The following is a 15,836-nucleotide window of genomic DNA, read 5'->3' as shown; positions in this document are numbered from 1 at the left end:
CTCCCACTTCCTTTACCCAGAGGCCTGTCTGACCCCGAAGGCTCCCCTTCCACTCTCCTGTGTGGCAGAGTCCTCGTAACCTCAACAAGGCTGACTCACTGATCATTACATACAGTTCCAAGCACAGACAATTCATTAAAAAGCAATCAATTAAAAAAAATAAGAAAAAAAATGAGAAAGGTGAAAGGAAAACCCATCGTCCTGCTCTGTGGCATGGGGACATCACAACCAGCATCTCTGAAATGTAAGGGAAGTTCAGTCTGTTCCTAACAAGTCCCAGGAGGTATCCAACAAAAACAAACCCCCCTGAGTTTTAGTAAGGGCCAACAGTCCCCTTACACACAGATGGGTAAGGCCCAAACATAGTGAGGTATTTCTGCTACCCAGGTATCCCAGGCAGTGGGATAAGCTCATCCTGATGGACCCTGTATCCCCCTGCATGATACATAAATGACATCTCCAGTGGGCCTTCAGAGGGGGATGTGGGATGTCACACACGACTAAGGGTGGGGTCAGGCAGGCCACACACAGTGCAGTTCCATATGGCCCTAATTCAGCACGAAGGCAGAGCATTTCCTACCAGAAGCACATACAGCTGCATAAGACAGCGACAGGCCGCGCCCCCACCAAAAAAAACACTTGCTGGGCCTGAACGGTCCTTCCCTCAGCTGCGCTGTACTTCAGTGTGTACACTGGTCAAGCAAAGTAATCTGCTCAGTAGACAGAGGCCCTTGCACTCGATTGGGCAGTTACAAACTGGGAGTCCCACCTAGCAAAGGGAAACTGCTACTACAAGTTCCCACAGTAGAACAGCCTAAAACCAGACCACAAAGAGTACAAATAATTTCTCTATGCAAATGACTAAACAATGGGTAGTGACATATGAAAATGCGTAATCAGGCTAGCCAGTGTGACACTTAGCATCTCATACTTTTACACTATAATAGCCATATGACAAAAATAATTCCCAGCTGAATGTTTGTTTCAAAGCAAAGCAAACCCTTCCTTGAGTGCGCAGCTGAGGCCAGCCATTACTACATTTCACTTTGAGCAATCCCCCATGGCTGGGGAATAATCACGTGAGAGACCCAGACATGATTCTGTCCAAAGGTTACAATGCAGCGCGGTAGTGTAAGTTACCCTTAGTGTCAGCCAATGGCTGCTGAAATCTACAGCTAGCTTTCTAGCTATCTTCATTTTTTAAAGAAGCCTTATGTGAAATTCCCATATGTGGCATCACACAGCAAGATGCCAGCTGCCAGTCTGGAAGTTAAATCAGCAATTCAAATTAGAAATAAGGCCTATTTCTTGTAACGGTAAGAGCCATTAATCATTGGCATAAACTACCAAGGGAAGTGGTGGATTCGCCATCTCTCGAAGTCTGCAAACACATCAGACCTGTTCTCCCCGTCCACTGGCTTTCTGTAGAATATTGAAGCAAGTTCAAGATGTAGCTCCATAGGCCAGGTCGAGGGTACCTAAAAGTTTCAGGATGAAGACAGGGGTAGACAGCTATGCTCTGCTGGCATAATGGAACTCGCTACAATAAGGGCTACTCTGAGACTGTCAATGAACTCTTCTAGGAACTAAGGACCATCACAAACGTCACCACCTTCTGCTCCAGGAGCAAGGGGCACATCTTCGACCTTGCCTTCACTAACATAGACATATAACAACATGTGTATATCTGCCCTTCTCTTCAGGGGAGGATGAGAGACTGAACACGTGACAGACATTAATGTTACTTAAGGCACTACCGGAACACAGGTGCCAACTTTTCAAAGTACAGGGGAGTATTCAACCTCTGGTGCTGCCCTGCCCCAGGACCCCAGGACCAACTCCACTCCTTTTCCCAAGACCCCACCCCTGCCCCGCCTCTTCCCACCTCCATTCCACCTCTTCCTGCCCAGTTCCGCTGTCTCTCCGTGCTCACCGAGCGCACCACATCCCCGCTCCTCCCCCCTCCTTCCCAGCCTCCCTGAACGCCGCAAAACAGTTGTTCATGGCTGGTGTGAGGAGGGAGGTGCTGATCCGTGGAGCCACCAGCAGGCGGGAGGAGCCAGGGGGGTGGGCAGGAGCTGCTGGGGGGCTGCTGGTGGGTGCAGAGCACCCACCATTTTTTCCCTGTGGGTGCTCCAGTCCCAGAGCACCCACGGAGTCGGCGCCTATGTACTGGAAGACAGGGTACAGCTAGACTTCAATAAAAGACCCACAGCATGTCCACGGCCGGCCTGGGTCAGCTGACTTGGGCTTGTGGGGCTAAAAATTGTAGTGTAGACATTCGGGCCTGAGAATCCACTATGGGGGAGTGTCTCAGAGGCTGAGCTCCAGTCTTTGCCTGGACATCTACAATGCAATTTTTAGTCCCTCAGCCTGAGCCCTGTCAGCCCGAATCAATTGACCTGGGCTCTGAGACTCACTGCTCTGGGTTTTTTTATTGACGTGTAGATACTACAGTGATGAGCATGGCGGAAAAACCTTAGTAGAATAGAATAGAATAGAATAGAAAACTGGATGCATTTTTGTCAGACACAGGTTATTGGGCTCAGTACAGGAGTAACCAGATTAAATTTTATTATCTGTGGACCATACAGGAGGTCAGACTAGATAACGTAAAGGTCCCTTCTGTACTTAAAAAAAAATCTATAAATTTAGGGCATGAGCCTCTGTTACAAACTGGAGAATGACTGTATCACAGACATTAATTAATAACTAACACAGAGATTCATTTAATAGATTGTAAACTCTTTGGGGGCAGGGATTACCTTGTACTGTGTACAGTGAGGGCCTCTAAGTACCACCATAGTATAAGGGGGGAGGAGGGGAATTATTGGATGTATAAGCAGGGAACAGTGTGTAGGAATAGGAAGTGATTATTATGTCTGAATTCAACATTATTGAGACTGATGCTAGAATCCTACGTTCAATTTTGGTGTCTGCGTTTTAAAAAGAATGTTGAAAACTTGAAGATTGTGCAGAAAACAGCCACAAAACTAATCTGAGCGTTGGAGAAAGACGTAAAGAGCTCGCTCTGTTTAGTTTATCAAACTGAAGATTAAGAGGTGACTATTTTAACAATGAGGGTGATTAACCATTGGAACAAACTTCCAAGGGAATGGGTGGATTCTCCATCTCTTGGTATCTTCAGAACAAGACTGGAGGGCTTTCTGGGAGATGTGCTTTAGCCAAACACAAAGCTATGTCATGGTCAAACACAAGTTCTTGGGCTCAATATTGGGATACCTGGGTAGAATTTAATGGCCCGTGATATTCAAAATGTCAGACTAGATTAGCTAATGGCCTTAAACTTTATAAATCTGTACATTTACTTGGGCCATAACCTGTAAAATAATTCTGATGAAATTCTCCTGGATTCCAGCAGGTGGCAGACTCTGCCAAAATATGGATCCTTGACACAGGGCTTCATGCTGTTGTGTAGATTTAGATTTTCGCTTGCTCACGTTTAAAAGAAAAAGTTTATATTAGTGAATACGAACAGAAGCCTCGGGACAAAATGAAGAGCACTGAGTAGTTCCATCTCATGCAATTACAGTGCCCTTGACTGCAACCTAATTTCTAGGATTATAGGAGATAGGCTATATTCTTGGGAAAGTGAAGGTCTGCATAAGGCGGGGTTCTCAACCTTTTTCTTTCTGATGCCCCCCCCAACATGCTATAAAAACTCCATGGCCCACCAGTGCCCCAACAACTGTTTTTCTGCGTATAAAAGCCAGGGCTGGCATTAGAAGGCAGCAAACAGGGCAATTGCCCAGGGTCCCACTCCACAAGGGGCCCCACAAAGTTAAGTTGCTCAGGCTTCAGCTTCAGCCCCAGGTGGCAGGACACAGGGCTCAGGGCCCCGGGCTTCAGCCCTGCACAGTGGAGCTTCATCTTTCTGCCCTGGACCCCAGTGAGTCTAACATTGGCCCTGTTTAGGGAACTGCCTGAAACGTGCTCACAGCCCCCTCAGGAGCCTCCAGACCCATGGTTGAGAACCACTGACATAAGGTACCTGTCACGGACGTATCAAATTGTCCTCTTCTTCTTCATTTGTATTGAAATGTGAATGATTTTCATCCGCAATTAATAAATTCTGTTATACTTTGATACATGGGTGTTCTGGTTAAAAAGCCAGTGACTCCCCTATCCTTTGACTGCTTCCTGTGAGAGTTTTACTCAATTCTCACCCCCTAACCTAGCACTCCTCATTAGCAGAGAGTGGGTGTAAGGTCTGACAGGGAACTACAAGTGTGTTTTAGGAATTTGCAATATACCTATCACTACAGTATCTGTCTGAATGCAAACAAGCCCCTAGAGAACAAATATGATTTTAACACTTTATTATAACTTCTACTGATTTGTTATTATTAGTCTATTTTATTGTAATATTGAGCTGTACATTTGCACACCACTTCACAAACAAAGATAAGATGTGTTAACTGCTCTGATCAATTTAGAATCTATTGGCTAGGTCCTGCTCTATCTACTCATACTAGCAGCTCTGTTTACCTCTACAGGACAACTCGAATAAAATCAACACGGTTTGGCCCTAAACTCGATATTTTTCAAACCTGACTGATAGCTTTTTATCTTGCATATTCTTTATTCCAAGGAGCTGAAATAAAGAAAAACGTTACTGTTAGAACTATCACCAATGAGATTTTATGGCATGATACAAGTTTTGGAGACTTGTATGATATTCATGGTTTTTTTGTCATATAAATAGTGTGTCATCTGCATTAGATGACAAGCTATTATCCAAGTTCAAATATGTCTTTGACACATAATACACAGACCTTTTATCCTTTAGCTATGTCAAGTTATACAGTTCTAATACCATTTTTCATTTCATTTTCATTTGTATCAATACAATGCTGATCCATTCACAGAGTAGTCTAATTACTGTCCTAATATATACACAGGACTCCCATGGCTCACTCCTGCAGGCCTTGCTCCTATTGCTGTGAATGGGAACTGTAGAATCTGACTGCATATGGCAAATATGTTTAATAAAATAATTATTGCTTTTACCAGCTTCATCTTCCTAAATATTATGGCCCCACTTCCTTAGAGTGTGTAAACCAGCGTCAATCTGTTCACCTCCCTGGAGCTATTCCAGTTTATGCCAGCTGAGGATCTGTATATTTAAACAATGGCTTTTAACACAAATCCTGCAGATCTATTTGCTTGTCTCGTTTCTCTTTCTGTGTCTGGAAATTTCCTAATAGTCAAAGCACCCTTCATCCTGCTCAACTGACCGCATGAGGCCTTGCTGGGGTTTAGGATTAGCTCAGCAGAAAAATCCCCTTTCTCGTTTGGTGCCAATGCTCTCCAGCATTGCTATGGGCCTACTGAATGTGTCAGTGAGGCAGGGCTGGTCCAGACAAATCTGGGCTCCTCCCATCAAGCTATATAATTTGTCTCTAGCTGCAGTTTTTGACCTCCTCCTTGCCATTCACCCCAGAACTGTTCTGCTATGACAGCTAGAGGGAAAGGAAGGAAAATATGTGGAGTGAGTTTGAACGGTGGATGGAGGTTTTTCAGTTAAACAAAAGGGCAGGGTGATGTTCCCCCAGCCAGCACCACAATGTAGACAGAGCCTTCGTGGTTCACCAATGTGGCTCAAATTATTACCACCCTGGAGCTCTCATTCATGAAGTAGCTGGTGCACTGCAGTACACAGCCATGGCACTGGGCCATGCCCAGTAATTGTCCCTCTAGCATTTGAGTCAGTCTTCTAGGGTGAGACCCACATGTGCCAGCAAAGTGGGGAAATCCTCTTCAGGTGCAGGAATGGCAACACTGAGGGTACATCTACACTACAGCGGGGAGTCGATTTAAGATACGCAAATTCAGCTACGTGAATAGCGTAGCTGAATTCGACGTATTGCAGCCGACTTACCCCGTTGTGAGGACGGCGGCAAAATCGACTTCTGCCGCTTTTTGTCGGCGGCGCTTACTACCACCTCTGCTGGTGGAGTTAGAGCGCCAATTTGGGGATCGATTGTCGCGTCCCAACGGGACGCGATAAATCGATCCCCGAGAGGTCGATTTCTACCCGCCGATTCAGGCGGGTAGTATAGACCAGACCTAAGTGAGCTGGAACTGAAAAACATTGAGAAGGATTTCAGAGGGGATTGAGCAAAATAATAGAGAAAAGGTGCTCCATAGGAAGCTGTCTGGGAACTTTGCTTTGTCTTTCGTGTTCAGCTGTGTCTGTGCGTATTTAATCAGATCTCTTACAAAAACATTCAGAATAAATGAAGAAGGTGGTTGGGTGCTAACCTCAGACTTAGGAGATGTATGTTCATTACCCAGGTCTGCCACAGACCTCCTGTGTGACCTTGGCCAAGTCACTTCTGCCTGTGCCTCAGTTCCCCTCCTGTACAATAGGGGTATAGCGCTGCCATACCTCACAGGGATGTTGTAAGACTTAATACATTAAAGACTGGGAAGAGTTCAGATATTATGGTAAGGGGGGAAGGGGACATACAAGTACTTAAGATAGATTTGAGTCCCTAAATGGCTTCTGTTCTCCTGCTTGACAGACCACCTCACTCCGCTAAGGGGCCCTACATTCTGGAACCCTTGGTCCAAAATACTATTTATTTCCTGACCTTCTGGTCATGCACAGAGACCCATCTTCTTACCATCTTCAGAAGGTAGGAGCAGCTGAAGAAGCATCCAAAGCGTGGATTGGTGCAGTGGACAGGGGGTAAAATGGGGCCCAGCTGGGGCCACCTCAATTTCCAGGACCTCCCAGACCAGAACTGTACATTTAACTCCCTACACGCACACACATACTGGGGACACAAGGACCCAGGCGGTGCCTCCCCATGTGGCCTTGGGGAAAACCTGCAGGGAGGAACTACCAGAGACTCCAGTCTGTAGGAGTAGGAGCAGAAGTAGCCAAAGCAGGGACCTTGGGACATTGAGTCCTGGTCTACACTAGAAAAGTGAGTTGGCTTATGTACATCGCTCAGGGGTGTGAAAAATCGACACCCCTGAGCAGCATAGTTAAGTCAACCTAACCCTCAGTGCAGACGGTACTAAGTCAACAGAAAAATTCTTCCACCACCCTACCTCAGTAGAGAAGGTGGATTACTTATGCCAGTGGGAGAACTCCTCCCATGAGCGTAGGTAGTGTCTACACTGAAGGCTGCGCTAGAGTGGTGCAGCTGCAGCATTTCAAGTGTAGATAAGCCCTGAGACAACTTGCTACAGTTTTGACCTGACTTTCTCTGTCCTGTGTTGATTGGCTATTTGCTCCAACCCTCTCCCTCCCACTCTCTCAACTTCCTCACCTCAGCTTCACTCCACACCTGCCCTCTTACCCACTTCTCCCTTGCCCTGTCCCCTTTCCTTCAGTATCCCTTCTCCTTTCCCTTTTCTTTACATTTAATTGATCCTCTCCGAACTACACCCCACCACCATCACCAGAAAACCCCGTGGAACTAATATGTCATTTGCTGCTAACATGTTGTTCACTCTGTGAGTGTGTTCTGCCCTGTCCCCCTGTCCTATGTTGGGCTTCTCAGTTTAGATAGTAAGCTCTTTGTTTATTACTGTTTATTACTCTGTGTTTGTTTAGCATTAAGCACAGGGGAATCCCATTTTTGGTTAATCCTTAGGCACTACTTTAATAAACATGATTAATAATACCTCTTACAGGGGAAGGTGGGGCACAACATGGGATGATCTCTATAGGGAAAGAAGGGGTTGCTGGGTTTCATTTTCTGATGGTTGGTCATTTTCCTTTGGCTTGAGGGTGAATAGCAGCTGCAGGCTTTAATTTTGAATTGATTGTATTTTAATTTGTTTTAATTGCTGAATACTCAAACTATGTACATATTAAGTATTACTGATTAATTAATTATATTATATCCACAAGGTCATACATAGATTTTGTAATGGGTACCCATGTATCAATAGTCAAATCCTTCAGTTCTCAGCTCAGCCTTACTCAATCAAAAATCCCATTGATGCCTATTCAACTTTTATCTGAGTAAGGACTCCAACTTTGGTTCTTGGATACCTAACTGAGCTTTTCCATCTTGAACCTCTAATTCTCTGTCTAGAACTAAGTCACTTTGAGCCAAATTCCAGAGTCTTCAATGTAGTTAAACCCCTTTTGCCATCAGTGGAAGACCATAACATGTGTTGCTTTAGCAGGAAAAAAAATGCCAGTACAATAAAACTAATTGCCTTAGCACCTTAATTAATGTAGCAGTTTCATTACTTCAAACGTGAATAGCATACAGTGCACTGGATTAGATAACAGAAGGTCCTATCCAGCACTCTTTTCTCAGTCAAGAGCCCTCTTGCTATTAATGGGAGTTTTAACTGCATAAGACCTACAAGGTCTAGTTTTAAATAGTCTCTTTTCTATATTTGTCTATAAAGAGAAATAAGTTTCTTTCTTTCTTTTTCCTGAGGGCCACATCGGGTTTCCAAAACCGTATAGAGGGCCGGGTAGGGAAGGCTGTGCCTCCCCAAACAGCCTGGCCCCTGCCCCCTATCCACCCCCTCCCACTTCCCGCCACCTGACTGCCCCCTTCAGAACACCCGACCCATCCAGCCCCCCCTGCTAGCCTCCCCGGCTGGGAGCTCAAGGGCCGGGCAGGACGGTCCTGCGGGCTAGATGTGGCCGTAGGCCATAGTTTGCCCACCTCTGGATTAGACTATGCCTTCCATAGACTTTTTACCTGCATAATAGCCGCAGGATCTGGCCCATGGAGTGAGCCTCTTGTGGATATTTTCCTCAGAATTATTCATTCATAGATTGATAGATTATGCACCAGAATGGACCACAGTGATCATCTAATCTGACCTCCTCTATAACACAGACCTTAGAATTTTATGATGTTATTCCTGCATCAAACCCATAACTCCTGGATGTTAGGGCATACCCTTTAGAAAGACATCCAGCCTTGATTTAAAGACTTCAAGTAATGGAGACTCTCATTTTTGCTGCTGTTCTCTGTACCTTTTCCAATGCTAACGTATCTTTTTTAAATATAGGGCAACCAAAACTACACACAGTATTCAAGGTTTGGGCATAGCATGGATTTATACAATGGCATTATGATATTTTCTGTATTATTGTCTATGCCTTTCCTAATGTTTCCTTTCATTCTGTTTGCTTTTTTGCCTGTCAGTGCATATTGAGTGGATGTTTTCAGAGAACTATCCACAATGACTCTAAGATCTCTTTCTTGAGTGGTAACAGCTAATTTAGACCCCATCATTTTATATGTATAGCTGGGGTTATGTTTTCCAATGTGAATTACTTTGCACTTAGCAACATTGATACTTCACCTGCCATTTTGTTGTCCAGTCACCCAGTTTTGTGAGATCCATTTGTAATTCTTCACAGTCAGCTTTGGACTTAACTATCTTGAGTGATTTTGTATCGTCTACAAAGTTTGCCACCTCACTGTTTATATATCCCCTTTTCCAGATCATTGATGAATATGTTGAACAGCACTGGACCCAGTACAGATCCTTGGGAGACCCTGCTATTTACCTCTTTCCAGTGTGAAAACTGACCATTTATTCCTATCCTTTGTTTCCTATCTTTAAACCAGTTACAGATCCGTTAGAGGACTTTCTCTCTTATCCCATGACTGGTTAGTTTGCTTAAGAGCTTTTAGTCAGGGTCCTCGTCAAAGGCTTTCTGAAAGTCCAAGCACACTATATCAACTGGATCACCCTTGCCCACATGCTTGTTGATTCCCTCAAAGAATTCTAATTGGTGAGGCATGATTTCCCTTTACAAAAACCATGTGGACTCTTTCCCAACATATCGTATCTATGTGTTTATTGACACCTTAATCTGGAATAGTTCCTCAAATCCATCACCCAAAAAGAATGGCTTAGGCATGGGCGGCAGTTATAATATGCCAGGGGAGGTTCTGCCATGACCACAGCTGCCAGACCCCAGGTTGTGGAGTTTGGCAGTGAAGTTTTTGCTTTATTATGCCCCATGCAGGTTCCGTGGTGGCTGAGGCGGCACATACCGCCTCCTCAGCTGCCCCGGAACCTGCATGGGGCATATCAAAAGCGTCTTCTACAGATGCTTTTCCCCGGGCGTTGGGCGGGTTGGGTGAGGGGAGGCATGGGGCTGGGCTCCTCCGGGTGTGGGAGGCTTGGCTTGGGGCTTCGGCCAGCCCAGCTGGGGTTCCTCCAGGCGGGGAGGGGTCTCGGGGCTTCGGCCAGCCCAGCCGGGGCTCCTCTGGGTGGGAGAGGGGAGGCTTGAGGCTTTCGCCAGCCCAACCAGGGCTCCTCTGGGCGGGGTCAAGGGGAGAGGCTTCTGGCTTCAGCCAGACTGGGGCTCCTCTGGGAGGGGCTCTCTGGGTTGGCGGGGGGGCTTGTGGCTCTGGCCGTGGGGGTGGGGGGTGCACAGAAGGTCTCGGAGCTCCAGCCATGGGGAGGGCATGGAAAGAAAGGGTGGAGCTGGGGGCTAGCCTCCCCAGAGGGGGGCTTCACCCACCACCCATGGGCTTAGATGTGGAAATCTTCCTCACATCCTCTGCAGTGTAAACCAATGCAAAGAATTCATTTAGCTTCTCTGCAACAGACTCATGTTCCTTGAGTGCTCCTTGAACACATTGATCATCCAGTGGCCTCACTAATTGTTTGGCTTCCTGCATCTGATGTACTTAAAAAAATTGCTGTTAGTGTTTGTGTCTTTTGCTAGTTGCTCTTCATATTCTTTTTTGGCCTGTCTAATTATGCTTTTACACTTGACTTGCCAGAGTTTATGCTCCTTTTTATTTTCTCCAGGATTTGACTTCCAGTTTTTAAAGGATGTTGTTTTGCCTCTAACTTCTTTTACTATGGGGGTATACATTTAGCCATTGTGACTTTTTTTTTTGGTCCTCTTACTTTTTTTTAATTTGTGATATACATTTAGTTTGAGCCTCTATTATGGTATTTTCCATGCAGTTTGCAGGCATTTCACTTGTTTGATTGTTCCTTTCATTTCCATTTAACTAGCTTCCTCACTTTTGTGTAGTCCCCCTTTTTGAAGTTAAATGCTACTGTTGTGGGGGCTGTGATATGTCCCCCCCTGCAAGTATGATTGCTATTATTGAATGGTTCACCTATATTCTCCTCTGGAGGTCGAATTAGGACTAAATCAAGAATGGCCTCTCCCCTTGTGGGTTCCAGGATTGGCTGCTCCAAGAAGCAGTTGTTAAGGGTGTCCAGAAATTTTATCTCTGCATCGCCTCCTGAGATGACATGTACCCTGTCAATATGGGGATAGTTGAAATCCCCCATTATTATTGTGTTTTCTGTTTTGGGGGCCTCTCTTTTCTCCTTGAGCATTTCACAGTCACCATCACCATCCTAGTCAGGTGGTCAGTATGATATTCCTACTGCTATGCTCTTGTTATTCAAGGAGGGAATTTCTATCCATAGCGATTCTCTGGTGCAGTTTGATTCAGTCAAGGTTTTTTCTATATTTGACTCTATGCTTTCTTTCACATATAGAGCCATTCCCCCACCAGCAAGACCTACTCTGTCATTCCTATATATTTTGTACCCTGGTACTACCGTGTCCCATTGATTGTCATAGTTTCACCAAGTTTCTGTGATGCCAATTATATCGATATGCTCAGGTAACAGTAGGCATCCAAGTTCACCCATCTTTTTATTTAGATTTTTAGCTTTTGTATGCAAACACTTACCAGTGTTTAGTTGTCTGCTCTCATGCGATGTAACTGAATGGGACTATTTTTTGTTTGATTGTTCTCTTCAGTTCCTACCAGTACTTTATCAACTTCTGTCATTGCCTCTGTACTACTATATAGAGTATACTCTTTAATAAAGCCCATCAAAGGCAAGATACCTTCATTCTATATCCTAGAACAGGAAACTTCACAGGCAACTGGTTTAAATGTAGTATCCAAAACAGAGCTAAGGAAAGGTACAGAACAACAAGTTAAGGAACTGGTACAAACTGGTGGGTTGGATGTTAGATGATGTAAAAACTGCTTTCTAACTCGTAAGCAACCATGTTATAAATATAAATGGTTTGGGGCACATATTTCGAAGCAAACCTACTGAGTAAGGTCAACATTGCGAGAACAAGCTTCCCAAAAGGATTGGTATACTTTCTGTGTTTTTCTGCTTTGACTTAGGCAATAAACTTGGCTAAGCTTGGCTATTTGGTCTCTAGGACATTTTTAATACCAAACCACAACTGTAGTTGAGCAGTTGGCTGTACGATGGAGCAATACTAGGCACCTCTGCTGGCTTCCATCACTCTAGTAGCTGTGTGCAACATTGTAAGCCAGATGTGGCCCAGTCCAATGTGGCTGTGCCGGGGAGCAAAGGGCTGTATCCTCTACAACCCTCCACACACGCACACTCCTCCATGGTCTGCTTGGACTGGTGCTCCTAATGTCGGAGAGACGGCAGGCTTGGTAGGGCTCTTACTCCTCACCTACCCATGAGCAGTTGGGCAGAGTGGAGCGTGGGTGGAGGGAAGCAGGCAGAGCCCTCGCATGGTTCAGCTGGCAGGCATCAGGAAGGAGTTGAAATAATCTGTGCCTAAAGGTGTGGTACAGATTCCTTTGGCCTATGACCAAGGAAAGAGTAGGATCACGGTTCCTCCCTGGGGAAGGGCAGCTATTAACTGTCCTATCTCAGGGCATCGAGCAAAGGCTGAATCTAGTCCATAGAACAGGGGCTCTCAACCTTTCCAGACTACTGTACCCCTTTCAGGAGTCTGATTTGTCTTACATACCCCCAAGTTTCACCTCACAAAATTTACAAAAGTGTCACAGCACATTGTTACTGAAAAATTGCTGACTTTCTCATTTTTACCATGTCATTATAAAATAAATCAATTGGAATGTAACTATTGTACTTGCATTTAAGTGTACAGTATATAGAGCAGTATAAACAAGTCAGTGTATGAAATTTTAGTATGTACTGACTTCACTAGTGCTTTTTCTGTAGCTTGTTGTAAAAGAAGGCAAATATCTAGATGAGTTCCAGGTACCCCCCCGGAAGACCTGGGTATATTCCCAGGGGTTTGTGTACCCCTGGTTGAGAACCACTGCCATAGAAAAACTCCCTAATTATTTACAACTTCAATGGCCAGAGCCTCCAGACCTTTGTGAGTAACCCTGACTCACCCAAGTAGTCCCATCACTGTCACAAAGCTCTGTATGCAGAATGGGGCCCACTGAGTGCAATTGTGCTATTCACTTGACTAAGGGCTTTGCAAGATGTGGTCCTAACTCATGGCTTTGCAAGATGTGGCCTCAACATTTTGAAGGGAAAGAAAGGAAGCAACATGATCAACTTAAAGGAGATTTATATCTTTTCATTTTTTCTCCCTTAACAGCCTTTTTTAGTCCTTTAGAATTTGAGGTTTTTGCAAGGAAGTTAGAAGCAAACATTCAAATTACTGTCCTTCTAAGACAGTTTAAGTAAAACAGGAAATAGGTAATTCAGGAAGGGCCAGGCTAAGAGCCTTAGCAATGTTATAGGAAAGAAGTGGTTAAGGATCTAGATGATTTAATCCAGTTTTAAGAAAAGGTTTTACAGTGAGCAATTAGATGCTGGTTAAGGAATTAATCACTAATGGGTCATTAACTCTGACTGCTATTGTACAGTTAACAAGCTGAGGCAGGATTATTAGACTCAGTACCCAATTAAGGAGGAGAAGATATTTACAACAAACTGAACAAGTGGGCTCTTACAAGGGAACAGAACAATTTGAGAGAAACGTTATGGACACACAAACTACCCAGGGTACAAAAAAGTATGGATGTGGACATCTGCAGCGTGCCTAGAGCTGTCACTTCACTTTCACTACATCTTTTTTTCCTAAATGTGGGTATTTCCCTGCTCATCTTCATTATTTTCAGCACTAGAGGAACATATTGTTTTCTTTTTAAGGACATGATTGCCCACTAACTACCCTCCTTACACACACACATATATAAAACATTTTACAAATATTTGTAAAATTGTGCATGAGAGAGAGAGAACATGTATGTAGCTAGACAGTGTGCAGTTATGGACTATTTAAGGACATGACTGCACACAATCAAGCTGTCCAGCGGTGGCTCAAAAGCATGAGTACCAGCCTCAGGGCAGCCGGTTAAGAACCAGTACACAAAGCCCAAATTGGCTGTGAGATCTATACTGAGCTTTCACCAACCAATGATCAAGTGTAAACTTCTCAGGCGCTCTAACAGCTTTAGCATGGAGTCACAGACAGTCCCCTTAGGTACTCCAATCTGTCTTGTCACCCAGGTAACCTACTTTTGTGATAGATGGTTCCTTACATCAAGGATCACAGCAATACTCAGGTTACTCCCAGTCCCAAAGGACAAGTCACTTACCCCAGGTCAATTGCACTTTAGATCTCACACCAAAGACTTGTATTGGCTTGTAGCCAATCCTATAATAAACTATATGCAGGTTTATTATATATGAAAAGGAAGCAAGAGAATTATTTACAAGGTTAACACGCAAATGAGTTACTATCTTAAGTTTCAAAAAGTAATAGAACCTTCTATAATAAGCAAGCTCTGTATGAGCCTTTAGGGCTAACTCAGGCCAAGCACTGATGATCTTTTGCTTATACAGTAGAACCTTAGAGTAACAAACCCCAGAGCTACGAAGTGACTGGTCAACCACACACCTCATTTGGAACCTGAAGTACGCAGTCAGGAAGCAGCAATAGACACACACACACATACACACACACAAAAGCAAATACAGTACAGTACAGTGTTAAACGTAAACTATTAAAAAATAAAGGGAAAATTAAAAAAAAAAGATTTTACAAGGTAAGGAAACTGTTTCTGAGCTTGTTTCATTTAAATTAAGATAGTTAAAAGCAGCATTTTCAAAGCTGTATTAAGTCAACGTTCAGTTGTAAACTTTTGAAAGAACAACCATAACATTTTGTTCAGAGTTACGAACATTTCAGAGTTACGAACAACCTCCATTCCCCAGGTGTTTGTAACTCTGAGGTTCTACTGTACCTAATAATCCTTCCCCAAAATCCACGCAACATAAAGATATCATTCCTCCTTGCTAGGGGGTTTTATTCCCTTCCCTCTTCCGCTTTGAGCTGCAAACTGAGCTGATGGGAGGAATTTACTTGCAAGACTAATTTTCATGGGGGACAGGGAGAGTAAAGAGCAAAGTCTTTTGTGCTCTTTAATGTTCCACTCTAGTTCATCTGGTGACTATGGGCCTTCCTTGTTAGGCAGGAAATAACACCTTGTATTGGAGACCAGTATGTCACACCATTTAATGACTCTCGCCTGTCTGGTGATTTATACAGACTTTGTCTATGCTAGCACTTTTGTTGGAAAATGTTTTGCCCGTCAGGGATGTGGGGAAAAAACAACCCTGATCAACATAAGTTTCACTGACAAAAGTGCCAGTGTGGACAGAGCTATGTTGGCGGGAGACGCTCTCCTGCCAGCATAGAGTGGTTACACAGGAGACCTTAAAGTGGTGCAGCTGTAAGTTCCGTGGTGTAGACATCGCCACAGTTACCGAGGCTTACAATGCAAACACTTCAATATTATCTTATAATACGTGACACAGCTGTTATAAGTGAGAGTAATGCAGGCAGCAATTGGCAAACATTCCGTAAAATCTAAACACTAAACAGTATTTAACAATACTAACACACAGGTAAGCCAGACAGGTTCCAGCTACGTATTCATCAGTGTTCAGTGGAGACAGGGGGACTGTGGCATGAGCTGGTGCCTGCTCTGCTAGGGTCACATACACTATCTGTCTACACAAATGTATGCTCGCTCTCCCTCTCTCACACACATAAATGTATAATT

Source organism: Malaclemys terrapin, chromosome 6 (assembly GCF_027887155.1).
Source record: "Malaclemys terrapin pileata isolate rMalTer1 chromosome 6, rMalTer1.hap1, whole genome shotgun sequence".
In the NCBI taxonomy this organism is placed as follows: Eukaryota; Metazoa; Chordata; order Testudines; family Emydidae; genus Malaclemys; species Malaclemys terrapin.
This window is presented reverse-complemented; position numbering follows the sequence as displayed.